General features: G+C 44.2%; 1 protein-coding gene and 1 long non-coding RNA gene across 4 annotated transcripts in view; one reads left to right on the top strand and one right to left on the bottom strand.

The window, feature by feature from the left end:
- SVIL (supervillin) overlaps positions 1-12,003 on the top strand; it is a 235,284-nt gene that overhangs the window by 41,147 nt on the left and 182,134 nt on the right. The window lies entirely within an intron of this gene.
- LOC123589920 lies at positions 4,675-6,085 on the bottom strand. The gene is made up of 2 exons (XR_006708514.1): positions 4,988-6,085; positions 4,675-4,754 (listed from the first exon to the last, which is right to left on the bottom strand). It is a non-coding gene; the product is annotated as an uncharacterized LOC123589920 (long non-coding RNA).

Consider the following 12,003-nt stretch of genomic DNA (forward strand, 5'->3'; position numbering starts at 1 on the left):
GCTTTCATTATCTAAGTGAATGTCAGATAGCCCTGAATATTAACTATTTTTAGGTAATAAATATTTTGAACATCGGAACACTCGACCAACTTGATTGTTCTCAGGTGAAGTTCGGACCATGAATTACACAGAGGCACAGATAATTGCAGATGATAGAACTAATCACAATATGCAAATCAGCCACTATTAAAAAAACATATGAAGATTTTTTCATGGTTTTGTTCAAGTAAAATAAGATATAGAACTAGAAATTTAATTATTAATCCAGGATGGATTACACATACATTGTTATATTTGCACACTTTTTAGAAGAACTGAGAAAAATATAGTCATTGGTCATTGGTGATTTTGTAACCTTTGTTTTTATTTTGTAAAAAGGTAGAATACGAAATGCATTGTTTTTGATGACAGAGGGGCAAGATAGAAACACAGTGTCCCCTATTATTTCATATTCTGGATCTGAACTTCCTGCTTCTAAAATGTATGCTTGGCTTGAAATGATATAAATATCCTTCACATTACAGATTTATACTTAAGAAATTCTTTCTGAACGTTCTACAGCAGGTCCTTGTTATCCAAGGATAATTAGAACCAGAAAAAGGCCATTTAAAGTGAATCCACTTAAGTGGGGATCAAAATTTCATAATAAAACTAAAAAAATGCTTTGGGACTGTAGTTTACCAAAAACAAAACCAAACAAAACAACCCTGAAAAATACGAAAATAGATTTATTTTAGTTTATAGTTAACAAAATTTAGATTATCATTTTGACCATGGCTATCTTTTAGAGTAAGCAATGCAAAAATCAAACGCTGATTGTTTTCAGAGGAGTAATTTTTTTGGACAAAATTGTATGTACGTTGCAGCACTTTTAAATCACATTTGACATTTACGTCATATCTTCAAGATGGCTAGTTTCACAAAAATATTCAAAGTCTTAGTCATTTTCCTTTGGGCCTTTTAGATTCTTTAATATTAAACTCCTTCTGTATTAAAATCCCTGTCTTGCCATCAGCTTAAAATTTTTCTCTGAAATGATTGCTTCCTCATCAAACTGCTCAGTCAGTCCCCCATTTGCCATTGTTTTCCTGCTCCCCGGGGAAGTTCTCCGATGTCATTTTGATCACCTTCATGCAATTCTGTATTTGGGAGGCAAGATTTGCAACTTCATTTTGCAAGTTTGCATTTTGGAAGTGTGTTGTTTTGTGGGAGGTACGAGACACTCACAGGCAGGATCCAATGGAGATGCCGACTGTGAACGAGGATGGGATTTTCAGTGGGGAGTCAAGTCAGAAAATGGTTGGTTATTAGGAAATACTTCAGCGTTTGGAAAGCACGCTTCCCTAGAAGAGCTCATAACTATGTAAGTAATTGGTTCGTGACTACTCGGATAAAGAGGATCCTTGATTTATTTGTATGAATCCCCTGCAATGTGCTGGACAGAAAAGAGGACCGTTTCATGAGTGGGGAGATCTGGGGCTCATCTCCCTCTTGCCCGTAAGGAGCTGTATGCTCATGAATCAGTCACTTAATTTCTTTTTTTTTTTTTTTTTTAATTTTTTTTTTCAACGTTTATTTATTTTTGGGACAGAGAGAGACAGAGCATGAACGGGGGAGGGGCAGAGAGAGAGGGAGACACAGAATCGGAAACAGGCTCCAGGCTCCGAGCCATCAGCCCAGAGCCCGATGCGGGGCTCGAACTCACGGACCGCGAGATCGTGACCTGGCTGAAGTCGGGCGCTTAACCGACTGCGCCACCCAGGCGCCCCATCAGTCACTTAATTTCTTTTGTTATAAAAGGACTAATCTGTAAAATCAGAAGGTTGAGCCAAAGTTCCTTCTAGTGACAACATTCTGTGATTCTAAAGTGTGGGGTGTTTTAAGCCTGGCAAATTCTCTATCTTTCTGTTTTCATAGACTCTTAGATAGAATGTGGCAGTCGGTGACCGTCTCCCTCTTTTAGTTTATTTGCGCTATATATAGAAGTACATATGTTAAACTTTCATAATTTCCATGGCCACATCCATATGCACAACCATACTTTTGGTGAAGTTGTGATCAGCAACTTTGGAACAATTTGAAATTGTACCTTCAGTAGTTTCAGTGCTCACCTATATATTGTAATCGAAACATATCTCTTTTTCACACTCACCTGTTCTAATGGCCGCCTGACAGTCCACGGAGTAAATGTGTTAGTATAACTTAAATGTATCCTAACCGTTGGGCAACTGAGCGACTCTCGAGGCTAGAGTTTGTGGGGTTTTGGGGGGCCGTGTCACCACAGACATCTCTAGAGGTAGACAGTTTTGTAAAAAGGGCTTCTCACGTGTGTAGCACAGTTCTGCGTACGGTTTCAGTACCTAAGTGCCTTTTGCTGTCGCTGTAAACAGGAAGAAACAAACTAAGGCAAAGCATCTGGCGTCTGGCTAAGAGAAGCACAGGGCGAAACAAGGAACACTGGGAGAACATTGTCTTTTGCTTCTGCCAAGGGGGGCAAACAGAGATCCCGGGGAGTCTGGCGTTAAATAACAAAGGAAGCAGGGGGAAGAGGCACGGAAAATCTGGATCTGAATGGCACCTTCAGACTCCAGGCTTTGGCAGGGGCAGTTACCCTGCACTGAGTATTTGATCATCTGCAAAGGTTGGTGACTTTTGGCTTCTTGAAGTTGCACTCAGTCTGGTCCAGAGAACAAAGCTGTCAGTCATCACCAGAAGGGGACAGTCTCCAGAAGCAGATGTGCTCACAGCAGTAAAGCGTCCACAAGCAGAATTAGCTAATCCTACAGTATTAAAAGTTGCAACGCTTTTCATTTTAATTCAAGATCTTGGAAATTTTCAGTGCTTCCTTGGGAGGTAATAGTTTGTTCATCCGTTATAATTAGATTTGCTTCCTCTTATCAAGATAAAGGAAGCATAATTGGCACTGGTTGTATCTGCTTTGGTCTGTGGATATTGTGGCTTCCTCTGCAAATGGGAGTGAGCTGTTTGCAACGCTTGTTTGATAACTTGCAACAGTTCAGAGGTGGTTATTGAGCAAGAAAGGGAACTTCTTGTGCTGTTATTGGGGATACCTTGGTTGTTTGCAGCAGCTAATGACAAACGATTCAAGTTAAGTCAGGTTAAAGTAGATTCAATCAAGACAATTTTAGTCATGATTTCAATTACCAAGTAGAAACAAACTAGAGAATTACACATATTCTGTGTCAATTTCAAACTCTTCTGTGGTGGATTACATGGCAGTGAGGGAAATTGATAAAGCAGGGTGTAGTCCCACATTTTCAGAGTTTAGAGTATGTGCAAACCAATTTATTCCACCCCACATATGTATATTTTTCTCACTTTTTGGAAATTACATCCAATAACTTGTAAGACTAGCCCCACCACCCCAACCTTAGGGTACATCGGAGACCAGAAGGAATAGCACATTCTTTGTGAATTTCAGGTATTATACTAAAGGTAATTATCGATAATTTCAGAATGTCCAATACTGGTGTGGAGGTCAGCTACAGTAGCAGCAACCAAAAAACTCGCAGTTTCGGGTATTTTCTCTCACATAAAATAACTGGTACTGTTCTGATTTAGATAAGTGATTTATAAAAACAAACAAACTTAGCATAGTCATTTAAAAAAATTTTTTTTAACGTTTATTTATTTTTGAGACCGAGAGAGAGACAGAGCATGAACGGGGGGAGGGGCAGAGAGAGAGGGAAACACAGAATCGGAAGCAGGCTCCGGGCTCTGAGCCATCAGCCCAGAGCCCGACGCGGGGCTCGAACTCATAGACCGCGAGATCGTGACCTGAGCTGAAGTCGGACGCTCAACCGACTGAGCCACCCAGGCGCCCCAGCATAGTCATTTTTTAAAACAGCTTTATTTATTTATTCATTTATTTATTTTAATTTTTTTAATGTTTCTTTATTTTTGAGAGAGGGATAACACCTAAAGGACAGAGAGAAGGAGACAGAGGTTTCAAAATGGGGACTCCACGCCGACAGCAGAGAGCCCAGTATGGGGCTCGAGCTCATGAGCCCTGAGATCATTACCTGAGTCAAAGTTGGGCACTTAACCGACCGAGCCAGCCAGGCACCCCAGCATAGTCTTCTTAAACAAACTTTTCTAGGTAGGCATACCTGAGGATGAAGGTGTGACCCAGCTAAGCATTTACTCCTTTTCTTAGACCACGTGTGTCCCATGCCCATGCTGTGCGACATCTCCACACTTAGAGAGAGAATGTTGGAATTTCCGAGATGTCTGTTATAGAGGATTGCTAAAGTGCAGGTGTTCATTTTAATCACACATAAATTTTGATGAAACGTCATAAGCAGCGGCCTTAGCCTCTTCCCCAGCTCCAACTCATTGAAGCCCCACGACAAGTGATGGCCTCACCCTGATGAGGCTTGTTCTTTCTCGGGCTGGGCTCCAGCAGCAGCTGTCCCCTCCCAGCCGCCTTGTCCTCACATTGGTTGTTCTGTCCACCTCCCCCCTCCCTGTCCCCCGTCAGAATTCCTCACCTGCACGCCTTTAGTTCCTGTTTCCTAGAACTCTAGCCAAAAGCTCAGGTCCACCATTAGCTCACTTACTGCTTCCCTAAAGATTATCTTTCCAAAGTCCAATCACAATATTTTGTTCTTAAGGGCAATCACAATTCCTGCTCGCCAATTGTCATTTTATTTCTCCTGTCTTCTCGACGTGATTCTACTTAATGATTGGATTTATAGTTAAAAAGAAACCATCTTGAAATTCATGCTGATCTACTTTTTTTTTTAATTTTTTAATGTTTATTTATTATTGAGAGACAGACACAGAGAGTGAGCAGGGGAGGGGTAGAGAGAGGCAGAGACACAGAATCTGAAATAGGCTCCAGGCTCTGAGCTGTCAGCACAGAGCCTGACGTGGGGCTCGAACTCACAAACTGTGAGATCATGACCTGAGCCGAAGGTGGTCACCCAACCAACTGAGCCACCCAGGCGCCCCAGTGCCAGTCTACTTTTTGAGCCATATTGATCCTATGGCCAGTGGGCTGAGGATATAAAGAAACGTCTAGAGAATATTTGAAACACCTGACTGGCCAACGAACAGGTTTCCTCCAGGAAGCTGTCAAGAATGGAGATGTTTCTGTAGAAAGTTCACACCTGTCTGATGAGGATGTTTTGGAAAGGGAGCCTGGCTGAATTGGGAAGAAGACTTTTTAAGACTTTTTAGATCCCCCAACCAAAAGGGATCTATCTACCATCTCTCAATCGATGGCCCGAAGGAATTGAAGTTTTTTGTTTATTTTCTTTTCACACATTTAAAAAATTAAACAAAGACTTTCACCTAGATTAGTGCACCTATCATTTCTGGTACATTTATCTTGCTTTGTGTGGGGGGGGTGATTTTCTTTAAACTCTCAATTTTCAAGCATATTTCCTAAACGTCTCACACTCTTAGTCCTCATGCCCTTGGAGGGCTGTCTGGAGAGAGAATGGTTTTGCGGGTGAACTTCCATGGTGACGGGGTGCCCAGGATGCCGTGGAGGGAGTGGGCCTGGTGAGTCAGAGGGCACCCTGCTTTTGGCTCCCAGGGGAGGTCTTAGTATAGGTGAATCAGGGATTTCACCTGATACTTGGTAGCTACCCAGGGGAAAAGGTGATAAAAAGCAGTCTAAAGTGGGGTGTGTGTGTTTTCCTAGGTTGGGAGGGAGAAGATTACCATGAGTTGATTATAAACCTGAGTGTTAGGAGGACCTTAACCTGACTTTTGAACCCCACCTCCTCTGGCACTCTTGAACCCCTAGTATCTGCCTCCCACAGCCAAGGCTCCTTGCCATTCCATGGGGACAGCGGGAGAATGAATCGTCATTAAGCATGAGGTAAAGCACTGTGGGCTAACCTTTTTGGAGAATGTCTGAGCGTTCCATGACCATCCTTGAAGATAACACATACTTGAGCCTATAAAGGCATTTTTGAGCTTTAACAAAGTTTTTATGCTCCTGTTTCCTCATGGAGCCTCCCTTATTCCAGCAGGAAGCATTTCTTCCTTCCTTTTATTTATTTATGTATTAAAAAAAATTTTTATGCTTATTTATATTTTGAGAGAGAGACAGACAGACAGAGTGTGGGGGCATAGAGAGAAAGAGACACAGAATCCGAAGCAGGCTCCAGGCTCTGAGCTATCAGCACAGAGCCCGATGTGGGGCTCTAACCCATGAGCTATGATATCATGACCTGAGCTGAAACTGAAGTTGGATGCTCAACCGATCGAGCCACCCAGGCACCCCCCTCCTTCCTTTGAAATGCAGCATTACTTTGTCTTTGCTTTATGCTGCTGGTTTGGTACCTTTTATTAATTATGTGTTGGAAAGTCCTGTCCTCACTGGAGTGCTAGCTCCGTGAGGCAAAGAATTTCTTTATGTTTCGTTTGCTACTTAATGCCAAGAGCCTAGTAACAGTGCCTGGTACATAGTAGGTGCTCAATAAACATTGACTTCATGATGCCATAAATGCCTCTCCCTGACCAAACCAAATGTTACTTGGGGACAGGACTAGTCCCCTCATCCATAAATTTCTTGGTGGAATGACACAGGCCAGCGGGCTGTGTGGTCTGTGGTCCTCTCTCTCTTGGAAGGCTGAGGAGGAGGTGTGTTGACTTCTCACCCTGTTGGTGACTACAGGTTAAGTTATCCACTTCAAGCAGAAGAGATCCTTTCCAAGATGCTGACAGATAGACACGGAAGAAACACGAAAAGCCAAGACCAGCTCTGGTGTCCGTGGCAGGAGTTTTTTCACTTCTGGTGCTCACCCGCCCCTCCCAGGAAACATCTCTGATGGGTTGCGGGGTGGGGGTGGGGGGACGCAGGAAGGGCGTGTGCTGGTTGTCACAACCGAGTCTTCCCCTCTGGTCACCTCTGACGGGAAGTGTGTGGTAAGTCACGTGGAGGCAGAATGTCTGGTCCTGTCTGAGAAGCCCCGCCTCTGTTTAAAAAAAAAAAAAAAAATGGGTGCGCACAAAGGAACACGGAGAGAAGAAGCTTTATTGCAGTGTGCACAATTTGATTTATAGCAGATATGAAGTCTGGCTGATGGAAGAATCAAATCCAATTCTGATGGTCTAATAATATCTTTGAGTAGGTGCCCTGAGGCTAAGTTCTGGTTTTGGGCTTCCCCTCCAGGTGATCATAGGGAAGAGGGAGGTAGGCAGACTTTCCCAGAACCTTGATGCTGAGCGACATCATCTGGAAAGGACATTTTAGATACAAGGATTTTAACCTTAAGGCACAATAAGAGTTACCTTTTGGGCAGCTGATGAGTGATTTTGAGACAATCACGAGATTTATTGACACCACATTTAATGAAACCACAGACTTCTGCTGCATGTCTTTTTCCCCCCCCCCTCTCTGTTTCTCTCTCTCTCTTATACATGCATGCACACACGCACGCACAGCATTCTGGCTTTAGAAATTGTCCAGGTTTTGTAGGTCAGGCTCTGTACTGAGCTAGCTAGAGTCTCTCTCCCCGTCACCAAGTGTTTCCGCAGCTCTTACTCTGTGTCGCCCCGTTGTCCCACACAAGCTGTCTTCCCTGCCCTCCTGCACGTGCCCGAGGTCTCGTGTGGCGGTCCATTCTCTTCCACCCCATGCTGTTGGGCTCCACCAGCTCTGTTCCCCCCATGCCGCCCCCTTTCTGGTTCACTAGTCAACATCCTATTCCCTGCCTGCTCCACTCCGCAGAGCTCATCTCCTTTGAACCCTGCGGAGCTCTGTGCGTCTCTCAGCCCTCGCCTCCTGCCCTGTGACAGCTCCAGTGGGGTGAGCTCAGCAGGTAATGTCCTGGCATGCTGGCCCCATCGGGAGCCTCATCTGCAACCACCTTCTCCCTCCCTCCGATTTGCGTTGCCATTCTCGATCTTGCCTCGAACTCTGTCACCCTTTGGAAATGCATGGCACACTTGTTCCATCTTAAATTTTTGGCCGTAGCCTCGGGGCCGTCACCTCGAGTCTCAGCCTGGCGTAGAGGGCCTTCTGATGCAAACCTCCATCCTCCACCCCGTGATGCCATGTTCTTTTTTTTTTTTTTTTTTTTTAATTTTTTTTTAATGTTTTTATTTATTTTTGAGACAGAGAGAGACAGAGCATGAACGGGGGAGGGTCAGAGAGAGAGGGAGACACAGAATCGGAAGCAGGCTCCAGGCTCTGAGCCATCAGCCCAGATCTTCGTGGAATCTGGGCAGCAGGGCCTAAATAGCCCATGAAACTGTGTCCCAGCTGGTGCTTCTAGCAACACTAACAGCATTGGGGCTGGACCAGGCCTGGTCCTCCTGATAGAATTTTTTTCTTTGGTTTGGGGATTTTACAGTGCATGGCAGAGGAAAGGAGCAAGAAAAATGGAACCCTTCTAGCAGTTTTCACTTCTCCTGGCTAGAAGCATAGCTTGGGGGTGGAAAGTGAACACACTTTTTGACATCTGTGCCCCCAGGGTGGCAGCTGAGCTGCGGGGGAGAAAGGATGAGGGAGAATTTGTGAGATGGGACACTGGGTGTCTGGGTCACTCACATAGAAAGAGGGTCAATACAATTCAGTCCCTCAAGTTAACACTTTTTTAACTTTGAAATTTTATTTTATTTTATTTTTTCCGTTTATTTTTATTTTTGGGACAGAGAGAGACAGAGCATGAACGGGGGAGGGGCAGAGAGAGAGGGAGACACAGACTCGGAAACAGGCTCCAGGCTCTGAGCCATCAGCCCAGAGCCTGACGCGGGGCTCGAACTCACGGACCGCGAGCGAGATCGTGACCTGGCTGAAGTCGGACGCTTAACTGACTGCGCCACCCAGGCGCCCCTAACTTTGAAATTTTAAAACATGATCACCGTTAAATAGCAGTCGTTAAACACCCAGTTGATCAAGGTATTTTATAAACCTTCGTTTTGAAGTATTCTTAAGGCGAGCGATCTCTAGCCTAGCGGACAAATAGGTTCTGATGACCTGGGATGAACTCGCGTACAAGTGACTAGATCTAATTCTCAGTAGATGCTTCCAATACCCAGGGGTCACCGCCATGTGCCAATAGGAAAAGACAATTGGAAAATCTGCTCCATACAGCCAAAGGGGCATTACGTCCGAGGTGAACGCCAGCTGAACTGGAGCCCTATGTGTGGCCAAATGCCGTGGTCAAAAACAGAAGAGCTGGCTGTCACTCCCCCGAGCCAGAATGCAGCTCGGTGTCCGAAGAGCCAGCTGCTGTGGCCCCCCCAGGTGATGTCTCAGGGCCCAGAGTGACCTCCCTTGCCCTGCTGGAGCCAGCCACACCACCCGGTTCTCTCCACTTACCTTTGCTGACAGGAAATCTCTCCAGCACTCTATGTATAGTCCCAGAAACATGTCTTCTTGTACTGTCATGGTCAAAGCCTGCTCAGTCTTTGCTTAGCTGACTAGTGTCTACTCAGTATTTGCATTTAGCAAGTTAAGCAGTCTTTCCTCTCAAGGGGTTTATGTCGTACACGTCCACGCATGCATCTACACGCACACACAGCCCTCTGTTCTCTGAACTTGAAAGGCACGATGAGTGAACACATGTATGTTGAGGTAACACAGAAGTAACACAGCAATAGGATATAGATGAATATGTCTTTACTATGATTTTTTTTTTATTTTTTTATTTAAAAAAAAATTTTTTTTTTCAACGTTTATTTATTTTGGGACAGAGAGAAACAGAGCATGAACGGGGGAGGGGCAGAGAGAGAGGGAGACACAGAATCGGAAACAGGCTCCAGGCTCTGAGCCATCAGCCCAGAGCCTGACGCGGGGCTTGAACTCACGGACCGCGAGATCGTGACCTGGCTGAAGTCGGACGCTTAACCGACTGCGCCACCCAGGCGCCCCTCTTTACTATGATTAACAAATCGTTGTGTAACGCTCGGGCAAAGGGGTTTTATCCCTTACTAGAATAGAGAGATCGAAGACAGGGCATGGTTATCCCTTCATCTGGGGAGCAGGGCAGGCCAGAGAAAAGTCACTAGTTTTATTATTAAAACAATTGAGGGTGTGGATAGAGCATAGTTTGAGGACTAGGAATGGCAGTGTCCTATGATGGCACCCGTGGAAGAACAGAGATGGCATGCTTCTGGGAGGCTCTGGGGAGGAGGAACATTCCAGTCGGTGGGGGAACTGGTGTCTAGGAGGGATGGTGTTCCAGGTCTCACACTGGGGCATACATGGGACCTGGCCTCATTGAGCCGATTGCTACAAAGATGTGTGTAGCAGGAAGAATCTCACGGCTCCCCAAAGAATCATGGTTCACGTCCTAACCCCCGGAAGCCATGGTTGTGTTAGGTTATATGACAAAGAGGGATTAAGTTTGCTACTCAACTCATGTCAAGATGGGGAGATTATCCTAGGTGACGCGAGTGGGCCTGAGATGATCACAAGCGTCCTCTGAGGTGAGGGAGGGAGACAGGAGAGTCAGTGTCAAAGTGACGTCATGGGAGAGAGTCTGCACTGTATTTGCTGCTTTGAAGATGGTAGGAGGGGCCACAAGCTAAGGAATGCAGGCGAGCGAAGAAATGGATTCTCCCCTAGAGCCTCCAGAAGGATGCAACCCTGGCAACACCTTGATGCTTAGCCGAATGAGACCCATTTTAGACTTCTAACCCTTAGAACTATAAAATAATAAATTTGTGTTGTTTTCTTAATTGTTTTTAATGTTTATTTTTGAAGGAAAGAGAGAGAGAGAGGGAGAACGTGAGCAGGGGAGGGGCAGACAGAGAGGAAGACATAGAATTTGAAGCAGGTTCCAGGCTCCGAGCTGTCAGCACAGAGCCCGACACGGGGCTCGAACTCACAGACTGCGAGATCATGACCTGAGCCGAAGTCGGACACTTAACTGACTAAGCCACCCAGGCACCCCAAATTTGTGTTGTTTTAAGTCACCAAATACATAATAATTTGCTATGTTAGCAAGAGGAAACAATCCAATATAGAGACCTGTCTCTATTTGGAAACATGAGATCCTTTTAGTTATTTATGGAATATAATGTAATGGAAAACTTATGGAATATAAATAAAGAAGAATCTTGTCAAAATGAATTCTAAGATCTCTCTAAGCTCATTTACTTTACGGGAATGACAGCAAAAACTTTATTTAATTTCCTATTATATCCTCACTGCCTGAATCAGTGCCTGACTCATTCATCTTTAAATGAATGGATGTTTTTTAAGTATATCCATGAAAAACCAAAATGACTATCTTTTCAAAAAAATTATTTTATGCTGAAGTGTATCACTAATATTAGAAATCTAAATTCAGGCTCTTGTAACTACAAAGAATATCATACTTTACATTGCCATTTAGAGATGAGAGTCTTGGCGAGCAATATACATATTTTAGGTTGTTGGATTTAAGCAAGAGTCATTATTTCTTTCTTGGGTTCTAGGAACTTTTTGTACCTACACGTGGTTGGAATGTTAACTTGCCATTCGCCTGGTCAGTAAAACTGCTATAATATGTATCTCGTTGTGCCCTTAAGTTGGTGACCAAAAAAAAAAAAAAAAAAAAAAAAAAGGAAAAAAGAAAGAAAGAAAAATGTGTTCATTATTTATGAAACTCAGTTGGGAAGTTTGCTATTGTTTACTAATGATATTATTAAAGATCTTCGCATGGCATCTTTTAGAATGAAGAGTATTTCTAGTGTCGATTTGCTATTTCTTATTCTTTGAAAAAAGTCTTTGCTGGGATACTGCTGTGGGCCAGGTCCTGGGAAAGCATAGGCAAATAAGACATGACACTTATTCCAAAGGAATTCACATTCTGTATGGGAAGAAAGACAAGTGGGTGATGAGAATATGGGATACCCAGTGTTAAAATAATCTGTGGTGCCAAGAGGAGGGAGCTTTCCACTCTGCAGGGAGAATACAGCAGAGAGGAGGAGACATTTGAACCAGGAACCAAAGGCTCAGGAGGAGGTTGGCCAGTAGAAGGGGACATACACTGATTGCCCACTGAATCTCAGGCACTGTGCTAGGCACTTGTG

Source organism: Leopardus geoffroyi, chromosome B4 (genome assembly GCF_018350155.1).
Source record: "Leopardus geoffroyi isolate Oge1 chromosome B4, O.geoffroyi_Oge1_pat1.0, whole genome shotgun sequence".
In the NCBI taxonomy this organism is placed as follows: Eukaryota; Metazoa; Chordata; class Mammalia; order Carnivora; family Felidae; genus Leopardus; species Leopardus geoffroyi.